The following is a 22,385-nucleotide window of genomic DNA, read 5'->3' as shown; positions in this document are numbered from 1 at the left end:
TTGTAACTAGTCTTTCCTTAGCTATCATTCTAAATCTTCCTTCCAGTGTAAATAACATTATTTTACATGGAATTTATATATAGTTGTACACAATAAAGTAACATATGTGGTGGTCATGGTAAAAATCCATTTTTAATCACTAATGTGTTCATGATGCATATATATATATATGAATTTAGAAATGGAACTGTAGTGATACCTTAAAATTTATACACACAATTATAATTTATGACATGCTTATATATATCCATTTGAAATACATATATATATATATATGCATATATATTCATTTTAAACCTATATTATGTCTGTGTAATAGGCAGGATTTACCTTACCAACCCTAAAAAATCAGACCCAAACAACTTAGATATTTTGAATAAAATTTCAATATTGAAAACACACTGTCTGATGTAGCTCACACCCAAGAAGTCAGAAGTGCATGTTCACCTCTTAAATGAGAAGTGCCTCAGCTTCATTTTCACTGTTCTGAAAAGGAATCTTTTTTTTTTTTTAAGTGGGATCCGAACCGGGCCCTCTGGCATCCCAAGCCAGCTCTTGACCAACGCGCCACTCGACCAGCCCTGAAAAAGAATCTTTTGATAGATCCTTACTTTCAACACCTACTGGCTATAGTAAAAATAAAATGATAAGTAAAAGAAAAAAGAAGGAAAGAAGGAAGGGAGGAGGAAAGGAAGGACGGAAGGAGGAAAGGAAAAAAGGAAGGGAGGGAGGGAAGGAGGGAGAGAGGAAGGAAGAAAGAAAAAAAGAAAAGAAAGAAACTAATTAGCAATAGATGAATAATTAAGTATCTGTTCAAATTTTAATAGGTAAAAACTATATAAGATCTGTTTTCAGGCTATATTGGATAACAAACTACCCCGAAACCTAGCCATTTTAGTGTATCTAACAAACCTGTGAGTCAAGAATTTTGTCAAGGTTCAGCTAGGTGATACTTTAGCTTCCTGTAGTGTCAGCTGAGTTCACTCAGTGGTATTTGACTACTTATTTTCTCTAATTAAGTGGGTCTCAAATGGATGAGCTAGTCTGGAAAGGCTAAGACAGCTTCAGTCACAGGCCACATGCCTTGGCTAGAAAGCAGTTCTCAGGTGGGACCATTCACCAAAGCACTTACACAACACATTGTCTGGAGTGTATTAGTCCCAGGGCCATTGGACTTCTTCCACAGTGTCTCCCAGAGGTTGTGTTTCAACAGAAAGGGTACAGGAACTGCCAGTTTCTTAAGGCCTGGGACTGGAAACTGGCACAGTGTCTCTTCTGCTACTTTCTAATAGGCACAGCAGTCAGGCTCCACTGAGAGGCATCACAGACTCAATCTCTAAACAAGGAGGGTATCAAAGAATTTGCAGCTCTCTTAAGTCTGCCACAGGTACCCAGGGCTCTTCTGGATGCAGATGACAGAAAACTAAGCTCAAACTGAATTTAACAATAATAAGAAATTATGGGTCACATAACTGAAAAATCCTTGGGGCTTTGGATGCAGTTTGATGCAGAGGCTTGATTTCTGGATCGAGGGCCTGGTCGTCTTCCAACTTCTGGCTCTGTGTTAGCATGTCTGTGGTTACCTTTGGTAGCACCATTGCTGTCCACAATTTTAGACCATATCTTCTCACGTTCAAATTCTGTGCAAAAGAAATTTATTTTTTTCCAGTCCCCCAAACAAACAAGCAAAATCTTGCGGTAGCTCTTAGTGTGCCTAATTGACATGTTTGGGATCCGCGTGCGTCCCCAAACCAATCACTGTTACTCGGGGCAGATTAAAATCGAATCCTTCTGGTCTAGGTCACACAGGGTCACTCCTCAAGCCAGGAGTTCAGTCAGCTCCACTAGAGAAACATCGGTAGGAAATGGAGGAGGAGCCTGCTCCCTGGAACCAGTTTATTGTTACCAGCAGAGCAAAGGGTGTAGGGCAGCAGAGACAGCAAATGTTCAACACACTGTTCTATCTTCGTACAGGATATGTAAATATGTGTGTATTGATATGTTTTTAACGCATAGAAACAAATAGAGGTCAGATACAAGACATGCAGAACAGGCTTGGTATAAGAAAGCCTGGTCGTTCCCCAGTTCAACCCTCGAAGAGCAGTGACAACATTTATGCCACCTCCCAGAGACAGGCTATTGCCACTTCCTGGAAATTCCCACTACCATGGGACTGGGTGGTCTTGGCTCTCCAAACCTGTCAAGGAGATATCACAGAGTGCTTTACCTGCTTCTAATTGCTGCCCTTTCTTCCTGGGTGTCAGTGCTACACCAGGACTCTGCACCCCCACCTGTCCCCATGTCTCACATCCAGGATGCCTCTCTCTTATCCCCAGAGTTTGCCTAGTACATAGTAGACTCGTCTATGTTAGAACCCAGCTGAGTTGTATTTATATCAGAACTTTTACATGAAAATCAGTCTTCGCCTTCTATTAAATTACTCAGGGTGACGATGCACCCATTCCATTATTGATGTCACATTGCTAAAGACTTTTGCAAGTCATCATTTGAAATGAATGGTTCTCAGCTTGCACACATTATCCTAAACAGCTTCCATAAAGAGAATTGTTGTCTGTTTTAAAATAACAAAACTCATTGATAACCAGCTTGCAAACCTGTCTTTTGAATCAATGTCCAATGAACATTCCCCTATAGGACTACATTACGCTATGGTGAGTTCTTTAATTTAGTCATATAATTTAATTTATGCTATTTGTATATACATGAATAAATCTTAATTGGGATACATTAATAAAATTTTAAAATTATTTTTCTAATTATTAATTTTCTCTAAGTGACTGAGTCCAACATTGAAGTGTGCGTTTGAACCATGTAAGCAGCACTTTAAAAGTTCAGATCCTAAAACTTTCATCCCAAAGATTCTGATTCAGAAATTCTCAGGCAGGGACAATAATATATTATACATGGTTGGACTTTTTTTTTTAAGTTCTATAGTTATTTTTCAAATACCACATGCTTATTTAAAATATTTTTTAAATCTAAATATTCATAAAAAATAAGTTAAATATACCCATGTATTCTCGTCTTCCTTTTTCACACCTATTAGGTAACAATCTGAGTGAATGCCTCTATAATTTTCTTTATGCTCAAATGAACATATTGATCTGTTTTATTTTATTGTATTTAAATGGGATTTTATAATGCACTTCCTTCTGCAGCTTTTTTCACTTAATAATGCATTACAGTATATATAGACAAATTCATTGCTTAAATTGTTGTACAATATTTCATAACTTCATATACTACAATTTTTGAAATCCTTTCCAAATTGATAGATGTTTAGGTATTGTTTCTACACATACGTTCTTTGTCCTGCATTGGTGTCCCCGGAGATGAAACTGAGAAGAATTTTTTCAGGTGACCTCCAAATCCAATGTGTTATTGAACACAGTATAATTTATTGATAATTATAGAAGAAGGTAAAATGGAAGTTATATAACAGCAACACAAACAACTTTAGTAGGAACATTAGTCATTACCACTTTTATACTGTCTTGTATTCTTACTAAAAAAATAATGTCTTCAGTATGCAATAGCTTTATCTGTTGGTGTTTTCATTTTGCAATGTGATTGTGTTTGTTTGTTTGTTTGTTTGCTTAAAGATTTTTTGGGGGAATTGGGGGAGGGGACCAGCCAAGTCGTTGTTCTTCAATCTTCATTGTGGAGGGTGCCAGTCGCCATCTGGTTGCCCATTGGCAGCTCATGGTCTCTAAGCTCAAGGTGCTGCGTTCAATCTTAGTTGCATGTGGGCATAGCCACCATCCCATGTGGGAGTCAAACCAGCAGCCTTGTTGTTAAGAGTTCAGGCTCTATCCACTGAGCATCCAGGTGGCAGCTCAGCTCAAGGTGCTGAGTTCAGTCGTAGTTGCAGGTGGGTGTAGCCCACCATTGAAAAGGCAATCTTGTTGTTACACCAGCTGAGCCATCCTGCCACCTGATGGCAGCTCAGCGACAGCTCAGCTTGGGCACAGCGTCACTGACCCATGTGGGACTCGAACCTGCGGCCCTCTTGCTCAGAGCTCACGCTCTAAAGCCAACTCTTAACCAACTGAGCCACTCAGCTGACCCTGCAATGTGATTGTTAATTAATGGTATTTGACTTCTAAATTTAAATAAATATTTCCAAGTTAATTTAAAAAAAATGTTACATCAATTCACACTTCATAAGCAATGTAAGATGGTGTTTATTTCCTTCCATCATTATTAGCACTAGATATTATTATTCTTTGTAGTTTTTCTAAATCTGTAGAGGTAATCATGATACCTTATTGTTGACTTAATTTACAAAATATATGACACAAGTAGTTAATATCTCCAAAATGCAATAACCTCCTATAAACTAATAACAAAAGAAAATACCCCAATAGAAAAATGCACAATGATTATGAATTAACAAATCAAAAAGAAGAAATCCAAGTGACCAATAATCGGGTTTTGAAATGCTCAGACTCCTGGGAAATAGAAGAAATGACTCCCCTGCTAGGATCTAAGCTTCATGAAGGAGCAATTTTTGTCTGGTCTGTTTTGTCTGGATGTATATGGGACATCCTCAGCTCCAATAACAATGCCAAGCACATGATAGGTGCTCAGTAAACATATGGTGAATATTTGGTTACTGTGCAGAGAGGCTGACAACAATAGAGGGAAGAAAATTAATAAAACCCAGAATGACCCAAACTCACCTTGTCAAACAGAACAGAGGAAAAAAAGTAAAAAGTGTGATAAAAATCAGGTACTAATTGAAGGTATTCTGGCATGTATTGGGTTGTCAGAAAAGTCATCACGCATGTTTGCGACACATGGCACTAGTTCATTTTTGGAAGTACTAGAGTCATTCGCATCTATGTTATTCCTATGTCATTTGACAACTAGCATCATTCTAAAAAAAATTGAGTGATTTGGTTGAGTTTTGGAGATTTTACAAGTTGAAGATAGAAGACCAAACTGTGCCTTTTTGCCATATTTTACTGTTTTACTTCCATAAAGGGAAGTAAAGCATGTGTCAAGCTTGTGAAAAGTTGCATAAAGTTTATGGTGACAATGCTCTACAAGAACGTCAGTGTCAACAATGGTTCACAAAATATCATGCTGGTGATTTTTATCTCAACAACACTCCTCGGTTACAGAGGCTCACCGAGGTTGATGACGACAAATGAAGGCATTGATCGAGTCAAACCCATGTTACATGACACGAGAGATTGCAGAAACATTGAACATCCATCATTCAAGCATTCACAACCACCTGAAGAAGCTGGGATACATGAGCAAGCTCAATATTTGGGTTCCGCATGAACTCAAAGAAGTTCATTTGATGGCAATCTGCAATATGCTCATTAAATGTGAGGAAAACAATCCTTGTTTGAAGCGACTACTGATAGCTGGTGATGAGAAGTGGATTGTTTACAACAATGTGGTGCACAAATGGTCTTGGTCCTGATGTGAAGATTCACCTCAAATGACATCAAAAGCAGACATTCACCAGAGGAAGGTTATGCTCTCAGTGTGGTGGGATTTTAAAGTTGTCGTGTTTTTTCGAGCTCATACCAAGGAACCAAACAATCAATTCGAATGTGTACTGTTGGCAATTGGACAGTTTGAACAAATCCATCATCCAGAAATGTCCAGAACGTGTTAATTAAATTGTAAAGGAGTTGTATTCCATCGTGACAAGGTGAGACCACACACAAGTTTGATCACCCGTCCAAAATTATTGGAGTTTGGATGGGATGTGTTGCCACACCCACCATACTCGCCTGACCTTGAGCCAGCAGACTTTCATTTGTTTTGCTGTCTTCAAAACTCCTTGCATGGTATAATGTTCAATTCAGATGAGACTATAAATCAGCTCTTTGTTCAGTTTTTTGCAAATAAAGACAGGTCTTTTTATGAATGAGGAATTATGAAGCTCACTTAAAGATGGCAGAAGGTTATTGAACAAAACAGGCGTATATCATTGATTGATTTTTGTTCTTTATATAAATAAATGACCTTTGAAAAACATAGACAAAATACATCATGACTTTTCCAACAACCCATTAATTAGGCTTTTAACCAAGGAAATTTTTGTAAAAATTTTCTGTACTTTTTGTGTGGTATAATGGAAGATCATCCTCCAGATTCAGGCATTTGAACAAAATACCTAATTCCCCATGTGCTAAGCAATACTTGCCACCCAAAAGTTCTATTCATGTAAACAGAAACTCAAGCTAGTTTCCTATTCCATCATTCTTATTATGAATGACCAAATGAGAATAATTAGACACTTGAGGATTTCTTACAACTCAGGTAAGGAAACAAAGATAAAAAAGAAAACAGACCTTACAAGATACAAAAACAATTCGTGGAATCCAAGAAACTCAATGAAGGAAACAAAACAGGAAAGGAAGGAAGAAAAGGAGAGAGGGAAGGAAGGAGGAAAGGAAAGAGGGAGGGTGCTGATTAATATCTTCATGGATATTCAATATTGAATTCACAAAGCGAGAATTAGATCCTAAGAAAAAGTAGCAATAGCGTGCGTGAGAACTAAATCTTAGCATAGCACTAAGTCAAAAGAAAAATCTAACATTAAAAATCAAGAAATAGCAGCATAATATTTTTTCTCTTTTAGATTTCTACTGTACATTATAATATAATGTAATTCAATATCATGTTAGTTTCAGATGTACAGCACAGTATAATCATTTTTAAAATATAAAAAAGGTAAGCAAAAAAATGTATAGGGTTAAAAGTAGTTGCCTCTGTGGAATAACACAAAGAGGGAGCGGTGGTACCAAATTCTTCTGGGATATTTAATTTTTGGCCACATATGTGAACATAATTAAAAACATTTAAATAATAAAAGGGTATTTCTTCATAGATGAAGAAAAATAAGGACCTTGTCTGTGATGGTGGCCATGTCTCTACACTCTAAAACATATATTATTTAGAGTAAGATTATCTGACAACAAAAGTAGATATTCTGGAAAAAGCATTTGTGACCAATTTATTTTTTTATTTTTATTTTTATTTTTTTAAGATTTTTATTAGGGAATTGGAGGAGGGAACAGCGTTGGGAAATTGGGGAAGGGGAACAGATAAGTTGCTGTCCTTTTGTTCTTCAGTCTAGTTGTGGAGGACATCGCTTCACTGGTCCATGTTTGTATTATCATTGTGCTCTTCCCAGGTGAGGCAGAGAGGTTGTTGGCCATTGGACAGCCACTCATGAAAGCTCATGCCCACTGTAGCCCCACTGCAGCCTATGTGGTCACTGGTGACTCACGCATCCCAGCTCCAGGTCAAGCTGTTGTTCACCATCTTAGCTGTAGAGGGCGCAGCATCACTAGCCCTCATGTGGGATCCGAACAGGGGTCCTGCTGCTCAGAGCTGGTGTTCCCAAGCCAACTCTTAACCAACGCACCACTCAGCCGGCCCTGTGACCAATTTAAACCTTTGCCACTATTTTACTATTCATCAGCGCACTGTTTCTTAGAGTGAAGATAAATAACATGTGTGAGGCCCAGGTGTTAGGGCCTCTCAGTTAGGAAATGTTTACAGGCTTTGGAGACTGGCCTGCCCCTCCCCCTTGGGAAAGATGGAGGGAAAAAACAACTTGTTGATGTAACTTTCTTGTCAATTACTTTTTGATGTAAGTTTCTTTCCTGTACATGTATGCTGGCATCATGCAGCTGTTGTTTGTATGAGGGTATAAAACCCCACTTCCATTTTGGCTGTCTCTCTCTCTGGCCCCGGCCTCGGATGAATAAAGAGTTGTTACTGTGTGTATGGCACACAGTCTGCCTCATGCCTTCTTTTAGCTGGGCATCTCACCACTCAGACAGTCCCTGATTGACACCCTCGGACACAACAACACGGAATGTGCAATCTTAGTAATATAGCTCTGTGTGCATTGAATAGATATCCTAATTGAGGAAGTCAGAATAAAATTAAAATTCATTAGTAAGCTATTCATTAGTCAATGCCCACAGGACTATAAGACAGATTTATAACCTATCTGCAGATCCCCGATGCATAGATGTCATAGAGCAGATTCAAGGTGAAATTCTAAATGATTATTGGCTATTTCAACTTATAGCTTCTTGGATTCCCAAATTATGCAAGTCTATTTTGTTGAAAGGTCAATTCATTATGTCAAAGCTACAACCTTAATGCTTAAAAAACTGCATAGCAATAAGATTATATTTTATTTCTCCTGTGCCAGAGAGAAGAATTCAGTTATCCAAGCAGCAGGATAATGTTGAGGGAGAAAAGTGCTGAGGAGTGACTCAGCATGAATTGTAGGAGCATAATAGAAAAGATTAAAAAAAAAACTGTGAGTGTATGGGCCATTATTGACCTTTTTATATCTCCATCAAAATTCTCCTGCTCTGAGTTTCTTTTGTTCAGGAACCTTTTGTTATCCAGGTATCCATTAAGTAAATCTGACAGCCTGCCTTGTACAAATGCAAATTGAGTAGTGTATGTTTTACCTTTCCTAGATAACCAATATTTTAATAATTACTTAATGTAAACAGTTCCTTAACTAGAAAGAATTCTGGTGGTGGGAATTTTAGATGTTTCCATGCAGCAACCCTTTTAAACCCCTCAAACTTATCAAACAGTTGGTCACTATTCCACTCCTATAGAACCTGAAGAAGTGGATGGCATCCATGCGTTGGGTAACAGTGCTGGTTGAAACATGAGAAAGATGGTCTCATGTTTTTAAAGGACTGGTACACAGAGAAAAAAGACACATTGTTTTGTTCTTTGTTTTTCTGATTCTGGATTCTTCTCAAAATCTTCCATTTCTATATTTATTGAAATTGAGACATAAAGTTATTTAAATATTTTTCTTAGAAATAAAAAAGTGAGAGAGAGATAAAATAGAACTAGAATTACATTTTTTTCTCATAATACTGAAGAATTTTAACTTAGTGAAACATCAAAAAAAATTGAAATGCTGACTGCTAAAAACAGTTTTGAAGTAGAAATTGAGAATTGTGTCTTGTAATTCTTTGTCACCAAATCTCCATATGATCTCTACCCATCATGGGGTCACATGTAGATCACACAAGGAATTTGAAAATGAAAAGAAGAAAAGGAAGTGTTATTTATATTTTATAGTTATTATTGAAGTCTTTCATAAGGTATGGCACAAAATAAAAAATACCTGGTCAATAGTATATTGTTTTTGATAGAACCATACAGTTACTTTATCAAATGACTGTTAGCACTTCCTCAAATTCCAAAACAAGTTATTGTTGAAATGTATAACTTGTTTTGAAAACAAATTATTTTTTCATTCTTGAGATAGGTAGAAATCACATAGCAAATTATCTCTAAATACTATAAAGTACAAAAAAAAATCCAGTGTCATCATACTAGCAGAATTCATAGTTTTGTACCAAATTTTAGTTTTTTAAAAATTAGGGTAAATTGCTATGTACATTTAAATGATAAAAATTATTTTCCTTCTTGCCAGAGTTGGAAGATAGAATGTATTTAGTTAGACAAAAATAATGTCTCAATTTAAAATATTATCCACAGAATCCATTCCCAAGAGTGTAGACTAAAAAACTCTATGTTGAATCTATAGGTTAATTTAAGAAAATTAAAATTGTTTTAGGGAAACTATTTTGAGAAAAGAGATAGAACTATTAGTTCCATTAAAAAAAAATTTTTTTTTCTATTTCACATCAAGTTAGCCAAACAAGAACATACTAAGGAAATAAAACATCTTTCTAGTTTGACTAGAATAAAAGTTAATGAGCAAAGATAAATTTAGAGAAATAGAGAGGAATTGGATTTACAGAACATAAATTCCAGAAGGAGAATTTGAGACATTATTCCACAGGCAATTTTGAATCATAAAAGAATGTTGAGGTGGAGAGTGTCAAAATTTTAGGCCACTTTAAAGAAGATTGATCTTTACTATAAATAGAATGGATCAGAATGAAAAAGCACTAGAGATAGAAAGACCCATTAGGGAACAAAAGAACTGGTGTACTCGACATGGAAAAAGGGCTGGAATATGTATTTAGCAATAGAAATGAAAAGGACAAAATTGATGTTAATGATATTCCAAGGAAAAATGTGAAAGGCTTGGGCATTAATTGGATGTGATACATAAGGTATATAATCCAAAAATAGCTCTAGAGTATCAGGTCTGGACAAATAAGAAAATGATAATACTGTTAACAATTCAGGAAAGTCAGATGACAGATCTGATTTGGGAAAGTGGGAGAACAACTTTGTTGTAAAGAGACTGACTTGAAATGTTCAATAAACAGGAAACCATAATGAAAAATTCCAGTGACAGAAGAAAATGTATGAGAGAATGGGGTGAATCTTAGTAGCCCAGAACCTGCAAGCATAGATTTATTCCTTCCGCACACAGTGTTGACTAGGTTACAAGTACAAATCTAAGCACAAGGAGTGCTTGCTGAACAAGATAGATGTAGTACCCGCTTTTCTGGGCCTAATATTTTAGTGGAAAAACAAAGACCATGAATGTGTATAAATAAAAGAGAGAATTTCTGATAGTGATATGAACTAAGAACAAAAAATAAAACTGGATGATAAAAAAAAATATTACTGACAAAAAGTACTAATTTAGATTAAGTGTCAAACTAGACAATATTGAAAAATTACATTTGTCATGAGATTTGAATAAAATAAGAGATAGTAGAAGACCTGAAGGAAGAATATCCTGGCAGTGGGCTCATCAAGGATAAATGTCTTTGGGGAATAATTAGCTTGGCACCTGGAGGACAAGAAAGGACAATGTACCTGGAGCATAGGCAATGGAAGGGAAGTTAGTAGTGATAGACAGCTGGGCATGAGTCACATCACGGAGGCTCTTGTTAGCTCTGGTAAAGAACTTGAACTTCATTCTAAGTGCAACAAAAGGCACTGAAATGGTTTAAGCTATGGGTGTCATTTTCTGATTAGGTTATTAAAAATTTCTCTGCCTATTAATTGTAGAATAAATTTAGTGGGGGTGGGGGATTTGAAGGAGGTATACCAGGTGGAAGATTGTTGCAGCAACACCAGTAAGAGATGATGGTCATCACAGCTAGGGTAATAGCAGCAGAAATAGGAATCATGAGAAAGAACAAAGCTTGAGGCATCACACTCCCTGATTTCAAACTATATTACAAAGCTACAGTAATTAAAACAGTATGATACTGTGATAGAAACAGACACATAGATCAATGGAACAGAATAGAGAGCCTGAAAATAAACCTCAGACCTGTTAGTATGGTTATTATCAAAAAGACAAGCAATAACAAATGCTGGTGAGGATGTGGAGAAAAGGGAACCCTTGTGCACTGTTGGTGGGAATATAAACTGGTACAGCCACTGTGGAAAACAGTATGGAAGCTCCTCAGAAATTAAAAATAGAACTGTCATGTGATCCAGCAGTCCCACTTCTGTATGCAGTCAGCCCTCCATATTACTGGGTTCCACATCCATGCATCAACCACAGATCAAAAATATTTTTAAAACACCCCAAAAAGTTCCAAAAAGTAAAACTTGAATTTGCCATGTGCCAAGCACTAAACTGAATCTACACAAATGAAGTGATTTAAAGGCATAAACTGCTGTAGTCTGTACGCAAATATAGGTTATATGCAAATACTATGCCATTTTATATAAGGAACTTGAGCATTTGTGGATTTTGGTACCCACAGGGGTCCTGGCAACAATCACCTGTAGATACCAAAGGATGACTATATATCCCAAGGAAATGAAATCACGAATTCAAAGAGATATGTTCACTCCTGTATTCATTGCAGCTTTGTTTACAATAACCAAGACATGGAAAAAATGTACATGTCCATCAACAGATAAATGAATAAAGAAAATGTGATACACTTACATACACAATGGAATATTTTTCAGCCATAAAAAAACAGGAGGTCCTTAAAAAAGGAGGAGGAGGCGGAGGAGGACAAGAAGTCCTGCCATTTGCTACAACATGGATGAAGCTTCAGTGCATTATACTGAGTGAAGTAAGTCAGGTAGAGAAAAAGAACACCGTCGGATTTCACTTACAGGTGTCACCTAAAAATCTAAACTCCTAGAAATAGAGAACAGGTCGGTGGTTGCAGGGGATGGTTAGTGGGGGGGGGGAATGGGTGAAGGTTATCAAAGGGTGCAAACTTCTAGTTATAAGATGAATAAGTGCTGAAGATGTAATGTACAGCATGGTGACTATAGTTAATGCTGCAATATAAAGTTGATAAGAGAGTAGATTTCAAAAGTCTCACCACACACACAAAAAAAATTGTAATTATATGAGGTGATGGATGTGTTAACTAACCTTATTGTGGTCATTATTTTGCAGTATCTGCCCATATAAAATGACTAGGTTGTACACCTTAAACTTACACAATGTTTTATATAGATTATGTCTCAATGAAGCTGGAAAAAAATTACTAAATCCAAATAATGAATATGTGATTAATCATTATAATTTCTCTCTATCTTTATACATGTTTGAAATCTTCCATAATAAAAATTTGAAAATTAAAAAGAAATAACTTCATACCTATTCCCTTTTCTAATTTCTCACTCTTATTACCTTAGTTCAAAAATCATCACTGTCTTTCCTGTTTAATTGCAGTAACTTCTGAGCTGATAACTCTACAGTGTTAATATATTTTTTCTTTTAATTTAAAAAAAATTATTCTGGCAAACTCAAATACATATAAAAGTAGAAAGACCCACATAATGAACCTCCATTTAACCATCTCCTGCTTCAGCAATTATTAATTCATGGCTGATCTAGTTTCATCTATTACTCACCCCCAACACTACCACATACCCACCCCCCAAACTCCCATTTTGGACTATTTCAAAGTAAATCCCAGACATCACAATAAATTTAATAAAATTAAAAGAAAATACTAGTTTAGAGGAACTACAGGGATGAAGAAACACGTTAAACCAGATTACAGCATGCACTCAGAAATATCCAGAATGAGGAAAACTCTACAGGGCAAATGACTGTTTCTTCAACAGATAAATTGCAAGGAAAAAACAAGGGTGGGGGGAGGTGAGAATCTATAAATTAAAAGAGACTTAAGAGCTATATCAACCAAATGCAATGTGTGGACCTACAGGAATCCTTATCTTTTAGAGATACACATTAAAATATTTACAATGAAGTATATTCTTCACAGAGCTGTTTTGTTTCTATTTTCTATACCACACACCTAATTTTATCACTGTGTTAAAAATCCTTCCATGAATCCCTATTTTTTTCAGAAAATAGTTCAAAATATTAACAAAAAATACAAGACTCTTCACAATGTAAGGTGCACACTACTCATCCAGCAACAATTCCCATTCTCCCTGCCGTGATTAAGCCAAAACAATGATTTGAGTTTCCTTGAAAGTTCTGTATTGACTCTGTGTTACTGATATGAAGTCCCTGTTGAACTGCAAAAGTGGAGCTGCAGAAAAAGGTCAGATCATAGGATGTACATGAACGAAATTGGGGTGAGAACGTGTAGACAGAAAATATTATTATTCTGGAGAATGTGTTCAGGAAAGGAAAAAGAGCAGAATGGCATTGTACGAAATAGGGGCAACAATCAAGTTTTAGATCTATTGTAGATGATGTTTTAATGTTTTGGTTTTGTTTTGGTTGGTTGGTTTTGGTTTGGTTTGGTTTGGTTCAATTCAGAGAAAAGGATCTGAAAATGTTTATAGGCATAGAGAAAAGTTCTGATGTTGGGGGATGTGTCAGCACTGATTATGAAAATGAGAATATAAATGATAAACCAGGTCCTGTGAAGGTAAACAGAATGAGATCAAGAGTATAGGTGGAAAGGTGAGTTCACCTTAGAAACCAGATTTAGTTTTCCTTGGAGAGAAAGGAAAAAGTAATAATAATGAGAAAAGTGATCAGAAATTTTGATGTAGAAATGAGGATGTTGTTATATAAAAGCTTTGCTAAGGAGTAAGACTGAGAAATTTTTATGTCAGTTTCCTTGAATTTTCTTAGTAAAGTAAAGTATTAGCCAGGGGCCTCTGCTCAGAGTGAGAGGAGCAGAGGTGAGATTAAAGCTTGAGGAAAGTGTAAGTTTTGTAAAAGGGAAAGCAGTAAAAAAATGAATGGGGACTCAGGGGGGATGACTCAGATACTGCTGAATGGCAGCGAAGCAGCAAAGAGCATGAACTTTGATCCCACCAATAGTGATTAATGGGTGCAGCCGCATGCCAGACTTCAGAAGGCACCCTTTTGTTGCTGCTGGTGGTATTCGATATTTAATGCTGGCTCTACCCACATCCGTTTTTTGATCGTTAGTTATATAAGCTCTTGAAATTCCAATTTCTGTTACCTGCAAAATGGGGATAACCACCCCTAACACAAAGAATGGTTGTGATATTTTGTGACATATGTAATTACATCTAACAAATGTGCAGTCTTAGTAAATGTAAGCTCTTATACCTGAGATCTCAGAGCCTTGGTCAGCATGGTTTTCTGATTTTCTTCAGCAGCAACGAGTCTCCTAGAAACAGAAGCGGAAGCCAGGGTGAAGAAAGCACACAATGGTGATGACCCAAAGTCTGAAACATACTTCCCAGGTAACAAGGAAATATGGAGGATTTATAGCGATCGAATGTGGCAGAGTCAGTGGCTTCAGCCTGCAATACACCTCTGAGAATTGTATTCCAGAAAAGTATGGTTGATAAGTCTCTGCTATATGCCAACATCTAAGAAGCAAAGCTATGGGAAGGAACCTTCACTCAGATCCTGTCTTTGAAGTAAATAGTCACTCAACACTTTACAAATGCCACGCAGATGTCAGCACTTCTCTTTTGTAAGCTAGGTATGCTTGATTGAATTTTTTAAATACCAGGTCCTACTAACTCGCATAAAGATGTGCAAATGTCTCAGATACATATATGTCTTAAGGGTCTACTTTGCCTCCAGCCTCTGCTTCTGTGTACATTATCCTCGGGCTTCACCATGTCTCTCCAGGTGTGAAACCCAGAGCATTCTTTAAGATAACCCCAAGATCTACTCTGACATGAATTTAGAAGCATAGTAAATTTCACCAGGGGGGATGGAGCAGTGCCTTATATCACAGCCAGACAAACAGCTCTCAAAGGAACACGAATCAGCACCATTTTAAATTATTCTTCAGCCTACCCAAAACGCCCTAAACCCATCACTCAAACTTCTCTTTGTTTTATGAGCTCCTCCTTTTCGTCATCTTTTTCTTTACTCCTTATTTCTCTCTTCTCCTCCCTTTCTGGAGCAAACACTACAAATTCTTAATCCCTTGCCTTATCATATAAATGGCTGCTTCCCCTTATTTATGCTGATTTGCTATCTGACAACATTCAGGCCTCCCGGGCCCCATCTATCATAAGAAGGCATACAAAAACATTTCCAAATGAAGATAATCTTTTCCCAAAAGATGTTTACTGCTAGCTGGTAATAAATAAATAAATAAATTCCTCCCACCCCTGCCAACTGCTCACGGGTGGAGATCCCACTTACTCTGGAGCAGTAAGAGTGGCAGTGGTTGAGTAAGCAGCCTTGGGGTCAAGGGACCTGGGTTCAGTGTCATCCCTAGCTGTGAACAAGTTATTTATCCTCTCTGAGCTTCAAAGGTAATAATATCTACTCTCAATCTGTTGTGACAATTAAATAAAGGATGCCTTTAAAGTGCCCATGTTCAGTACATAATATGTACACAATAGTGTTAGCTATTTTGTCTAGCTTTATTGAGATATTATTGACATGGCATTGTGTAAGTTTAAGGTGTATAATGTGGCTCAACATAGTGCTAGCTAACACATACATCACATCACATCACATAATTACCATTTCTTTTTTGTGGTGAGAACATTTAAGATCTTAGAAACTTTCAAGTATATAATACAATATTATTCATTATAATCACTATACAGCACACAATAAACAGTGGGTGCTTTTTAATTAATTTCTTGAGATGGGAGGGTGAATCTCAAGTCTCACTCCGGGCCTCTATCACTTATCTCTTTCTGGACCTTCTTAGAGTTTATGAATGTGTTTCAGTAACTGCAGCATTTCAGAAGAATTAGCACAGGTCTCAGATTTGACCCCAAGGTCTGGTTTTTGCATTCCTCTGACTGTAGTTTCTAGAAGTAACTTCCCAAGTAACTGTATTCTGAGTTATATATTAGAGTGTACGCAATAACAATAAAAGGCTCACAATCAATAGATACAAAGAAAACCCAGGCTTCCCACTTCTTTCAGATATGAATCGCAGTGCTCAAGTCTAAAACTAATGGGCCTCAGTTAAGGGCTAAAGAAAAAGGATGCTAAAATTTGCCCAGAGTCCAGTAGAGCTATAAGAAAAAAAAATTATTTCAAGAAAATACTGTTGAGCGTTTTAAAGCAATATAAGTTTTAAAGGCAAAAAAATCACTTAATATTTGCACATGAGTATTTTTCCAAAATAAGTAGGTAGAAGATTGAAATGGTATTAAATGCATACTTGGAAGCAGGGCTCATATGGTTACATACCAAGCTTGACGAAAAAAGATAGACCTATTTTGTTAAGTTGATAACTATGTTTGCAAGCAACAGTTTCAGAAATGTAACATTAATTCCACCAAATAATAAGAATAAATACAGTTTGAGATGGAAAAGAAAAAAGATACATTTATTGGAGAATTATTCTTATTCTACTGTATTTAACATTTTTGAGCAATTTTCATGTATCAGCTACTATGCTTGAAGATATACACAATTGCTTTAATTGTTGCAGAAACACCATTTTAAAGATAAAAACGATGAGCTTCTGGATTTTTAAATCAATGTCTTAAGGTTACACAACCAGAAAATGGTAAGTTCACAAGGGTCTGGGACATGCTACAACCCTCTCTTCCAGAACAGTGATTTCACACTTAGATAAACACTGCCATCTGAAACACAGATGCATTGGAACCATACTAAATACTCTGGGTGGCCCAAGGCACGTTAACTACTTCTCTTCTGTTGAAAGCACACCTCCCTGTCAGATGTAATTTGAACAGACTTAGATAACAATAGCAATGATTTTTTTTCTAATAAAATTTTCTCCAAGAATCCCAGGTTTCTGTAATTTAAACTAATGAAGTACCTAGGTGTCTTGGCAACAGAGCAGAAGAAAACAAAGATGTAGAAATGAATAAGACGGATCAACATATTTTAGGGTGATTGGCTTTGTTAGACTTTGATTGTGACTGATAATTTGAATTTCATTATCATTTATTCAGTATTGGTGTATAGCCTATTTATCATGAATCATTAGAGGTAGCTACATATAATGAATGTCTTTTCTTTTTGGTAAAAATCTGCCTAGTTGCTATGGTGATAGTCATTATAAAATGAGTAAAATAAAATTAAGACCACTACATGTCTAGAATAAAATCAATGAGGTAATGCTCTAAAAGTAGGCTTTTGTTGTTTTATATAACAACACTGAAATAAAATTACATTTACCCTAAACACTAGGTATTTTCAGTTTTATGTTAATCATATGAAAGAAGTAAAAAAGAGAAATGCTAACATAGAATGATTTCATGAAAAAACTGCATTATATAAGATGTTCTATATTGAAATTAAGAGTATATAATAGAGCATATTGTTTTTGGTTCAGAGGTTATAAAATTAAATATGTTGAAAAGACAGTTCATGCCTCATACATGTTTTCCTAAATATATAGTTCCCCCCTTTTTGCTCATCTCTACTCAAAAAGAAAATAGAAAATACTCTTCTTTTAATGACTGACTCAATTACGATTTAGTATTTGGCAGAAAACCAAGAATAGACAATTCTCCACATAACAGTTTTGTGTTTTTTTCCTACAGTCATCCTCCCTGAATTCAAAATATATGTATTCCAATGACAACAGGCTGAATATAGCTTTGGAGAATTTGAAAAAGTATTCTAGAACTCATGGTCTTTCAATATCTCTTGTTTACATTAAACAACACTGTCCGTCCCTTTCTCAGGAACAGAAAAGCTTATGAGAGCTTGAAGAAAAGAGTCCATAAAGTGTAATCTGCTTTCTCACATTGTTAGAAGTTTGTAAATCAATTCCTTACCAGATGCTGTAATTCTTTTGGATTGAAGATAAATTGTTGAATTCCAAGGGAATACAAAACAAAGAAAACCATTAGCCTTGACAATTCATAGACAAAATAAAGCATGTTAACCATTCACTGTTCTTATAAAATAGTATCAGTTTTTAAGAGTGAAATGAATGTGTATGTTAATCTTTTCACCTATTTAGGAAAATAACTGGCTTATTTATGAACAACGTGAGTGCAAATTTCATTAAGAAACGTAAATCAATTGGAGAGATGAGAGCTGGTGGTCTCATACAGGAAATAGCAAAATTCTATCGGTTATGTTGACAGTCAGAGCTTCCTTTTCTTTTTTGCTTTGTTTTATTTGTGTTGTTTTTGTTTTTAATAACCTTGCTCTAGTGGCCTTTTTCTCAACTGGAAGTATGAATAGTCTGAAGCAATAGTCTATTGGAGATTATGTCTTGAGATTTTCACTCAAAAAAGCCTTGCAAGTTTTCCTACCACATGCAGAAAACAGCCCAGGATTTGGAGGAGATAGAGGCCTTCTTATTTTATTATCACATGCACATCGCCAGCCTCTGTGAATTTTTCATTCCCTCAATCACAGACTGTCTCACCAAAGAAATTAACATGTATTTTACTTTGCTTTCTCTAACATTAAAAATGCATTGCAATGAATAAAATAGCAGGGCTGTGTATAAAACTAAACCTTCTGCATCCTCTTTTAAATGTTTGTTCTTCGGCAGAGATCCTCTGAGGAAAACGTATTGAAAGGATGAACAGTAATTTAATTTTTTATCATAAGCATCAGTGGCAAATGAAGAACAAAAGTACTTTGCAGTGCTAAATAAAAAAGATGAGATATTCATCAAGGGAAAATGCTGCCTTCAGATTGAATGCCAGGTCATGCATATTCTTTTTCTTTTCAAATAGAGAAAATCACAAAATTAATATGCAGGCCCTGGAAATATTTTCTATGTCTATCACAAGGAGCAAATATTGAAGACATTTGCTATAGATTGTGGGTACTTTTAGAGGGATATCTGAAAGCTTTTATGAAAACAAATGATATACAAAACAGCATCTTTATTAAAATATGATTTTAAAATTCAGAATTATGATGTTTTCCAAAGTCTGTTGAATTATGATCTTTCCTTAAAATGAAATAAGGATAAAAAAGCCTGTTGTCAAGTTAGATTATTAATTAGCTGTGTCAAGTAAGAAAAAAGCAAAAGCCTAATTTTGACTGATACCCAAAGTCACAATGACATGTGATACCTCTACGTTCATTTCTTTAATTTGACTGATAGAAAGCTTTAAAAGGCTAATATCAACTTCAGGTAAAACTCAGTGAAACAATACTGACAATCTTTGCTTTAGAATTTTGGAGCAGTATTAAAAAGAAGGATAAAAATAAAGGATTATCTTAATTTCTAAGGGAAAGTTCAGAAATTATATTTGCCTGTCATATTTCTAGGTTCTATAGTGTTTGATTCATGGGTAATTTAAAAAGATTTAATTTGGAAGCCTTTATGGCCTGTGAGGAAATAAAGCCAAGTCTCATGTAGCAATTACTCTATTAAACAATAATATAATTAAATTGTTCACCTAGACTTGAATGGATGGTCTCTATTTAATTATCTGTCCTGACCTTCAATTGTAGACCACTGTTCAAGGAACTAACCTGCAGCACTGGCAGCTTCCCACCATCAAAATGTGAATCTTAGCGCCCTGGGCCCCTTTTCCAGTTTTCCAATTTTGACCCATGAAGCCCTTAAATGTTTTCAGTTCAGGGTGTTTAGTGTCTCAGTAATTTCTTAACAGTGCCTTTAGACCAAAAGAAGTACCTAGTGGCTCCGTTTATTAAGTTGTCAGATGCAAACAACTTAAGTGTTTATGTCCTAACACCTTAGTATACACTTGAAAAGATAAAAAAAAAAATTTCTTTCATAAATTGAAAGAAAAGTAAGTGTGATTCCATTCTTAAGTAACTGTGATTTCTGACTAATGAGATGTGTGTTCCTGTTGGGCACTGCACAGCTTCTGAAATTTTGAAACCAGATGCAACACGCAAATTGTCATTTTGTACTTGCTTTTTGTGCCACAACTTTTCAAAGATATGCTGTCATTGAAAAGGATGTACTAAGATCTAATGTTGCGTCTGTGAACTACCTTGATCTAGTTGTTCTCCCAGCATTCAACACATGTTAAGTACTGGCGCTTCCTTCAAAAAAATTGAAATTTCCTATAGCACCTCTAAATTTATTAAAACACCCAGACAATGAACAGAGTTTGGGACTCACATTTGTTGAAGAAATTCTCCAGGGAAATCAGACAAGATAGTTTGATGTCTACACTTCCCTTTAGAGCTCAAATGACAATCTTTTATCTCCACTTCCAGTTTAATCTCTCTCCCACCTCTCTTTCTCCATTCTCCATTTATCTTTCTCAGTCTCTCTCTCTCTCTCTCTCTCTCTCTCTCTCTCTCTCTCTCTCTCTCTCTCTCNCACACACACACACACACACACACACACACACACACACACACGGTTGATTACCTTCCACTACTCATTTCATTCATTCATTCAAGAAATGTTGTTGAGTACCTACTATAGACAACTTGCTAAATTTTATGAACATGGCAATAAATAAGATTCACTCTTTGCTCATACACAGAACTGGTGATAAAGCTAGAGAAGCAATTAGAATCAATTATAATGCTATTCTCCTAAAGACAGGAAAGCATAGAGAGTAATACAGAAACACAAAGTCAAGGCAAGTTGCCTAATCTGAGGGATTTGAGGAAGAGTCATATAAATCAATATTCTGAAATTATCAATAGACATCATATACAAATATTCTCTATAGAGCTCTGTGTTTCCAAACCAGGGCAATATTCTATTGCCCTTTGCCATAGATCTTGATGCTGGTTACCTGCACCAGAGTTTGATACAGATTCATCTACAACCCATGAAGAAAGGGAACCTAAGAAGAAATATTGGGAATTCTCGCAAAAGGAGAACAATGCTCTCAAGTTCATTGGAAAGATTAAAGCTAACAATTATTGCTAATTATGGTACTTTTCTTGTCTGAGCTTCCCTCCAAAGGTTGTCAACATATAGCACAAAATATAAACAGATCTTTCAAGCTAAACATAGGTTTACCAAATTGGTGTTAAGCTAATATGTTAATAGGAGGCACCAGTAACTGTATAAAATAGGTCCTGCTGTTCCCTCGCCCCCTGCTGCCTGGATTTTTCATCAGCTCATGGTTTCCTTGATTTGACTTTTAGCCCTAACTCTTATTTTAAACTTTAAAAAAACTTTTCAATGTTGCTCTAGTTCCATGATGGTGCAGATGATTTTTGGTGACCTGACTTCTACCTTTCCTGCCACTTCCAGAGTCTTTCACGAAGACATGAGCCCAAGCCTGCCCTGGTATCCATCATCCCACCGTGGACCCACACTCAGGGGACTTGGGATGTGACCACGATATTGTTAGCTGTGTGCAGGGAAGACAGGCTCCTTTACTGACACCTGAGCTTGTTTGAGTACCACACTGAAGAAGTATTTATCCAGTGAACAACCCACAGTCAGAAAATGTTCTTCCAATATCCTGTGCTCAGGAAACATTAATATTCAAAGGCAACAATATCGCACTGGTTTTAAATGTCTGGCTTTTTCTTGGAACCAGTGAGTCATCCAGGCCCCTAAATGTTTTGCTGTCATTGCAGATAATGTTAAACCTCACTGCATGGAGGGAAACAGCATGTACTGTATTTTAACTTTTTTTTTCTTTTTCACACAGCTTCCAAGATTGACATAAAATAATAAGAATAACAGGGTGGGAGCATTCTTCAGGCCGATTTGAAGCAGAGGAGTAACTAAAGTGAAATGCCAGAATAAGTTCCAGTTGACTGTGATTTTTTTTTTCTGTTCAGTAAAGAATGACTGTGATAATAACAGCTTGATCATGAGTCTGATAGAAAAATGTGGGGCAATGAATTGTTCCTGATCAACAGCACCACCTTCTGTCTGCAGCAGTGTCACATCCTGGTGAGCAGACAGCTTCGCTTTGCCACGTGGCAGCCTAAGTGAGGGCTTAGGCAAATGACGTTTATCATGTTTTCCCCTTACGTTGACATCAGTGAAGTCAAAATCATTTTTTAATAGCACAAACTACATTTTAGGATGCATAAATTAAAAAACAAAAAAGCTCAACACAGAATAGCACATGGAAAGAAACCTCACAGCTCAAATATAGTTGTGCTAGAACTGCTAAGCTCCTCCAAGTATATTCTTTTAGCT

The sequence above is a fragment of the Hipposideros armiger genome, unplaced genomic scaffold (genome assembly GCF_001890085.2).
Source record: "Hipposideros armiger isolate ML-2016 unplaced genomic scaffold, ASM189008v1 scaffold_1163, whole genome shotgun sequence".
Classification (NCBI taxonomy): Eukaryota; Metazoa; Chordata; class Mammalia; order Chiroptera; family Hipposideridae; genus Hipposideros; species Hipposideros armiger.
This window is presented reverse-complemented; position numbering follows the sequence as displayed.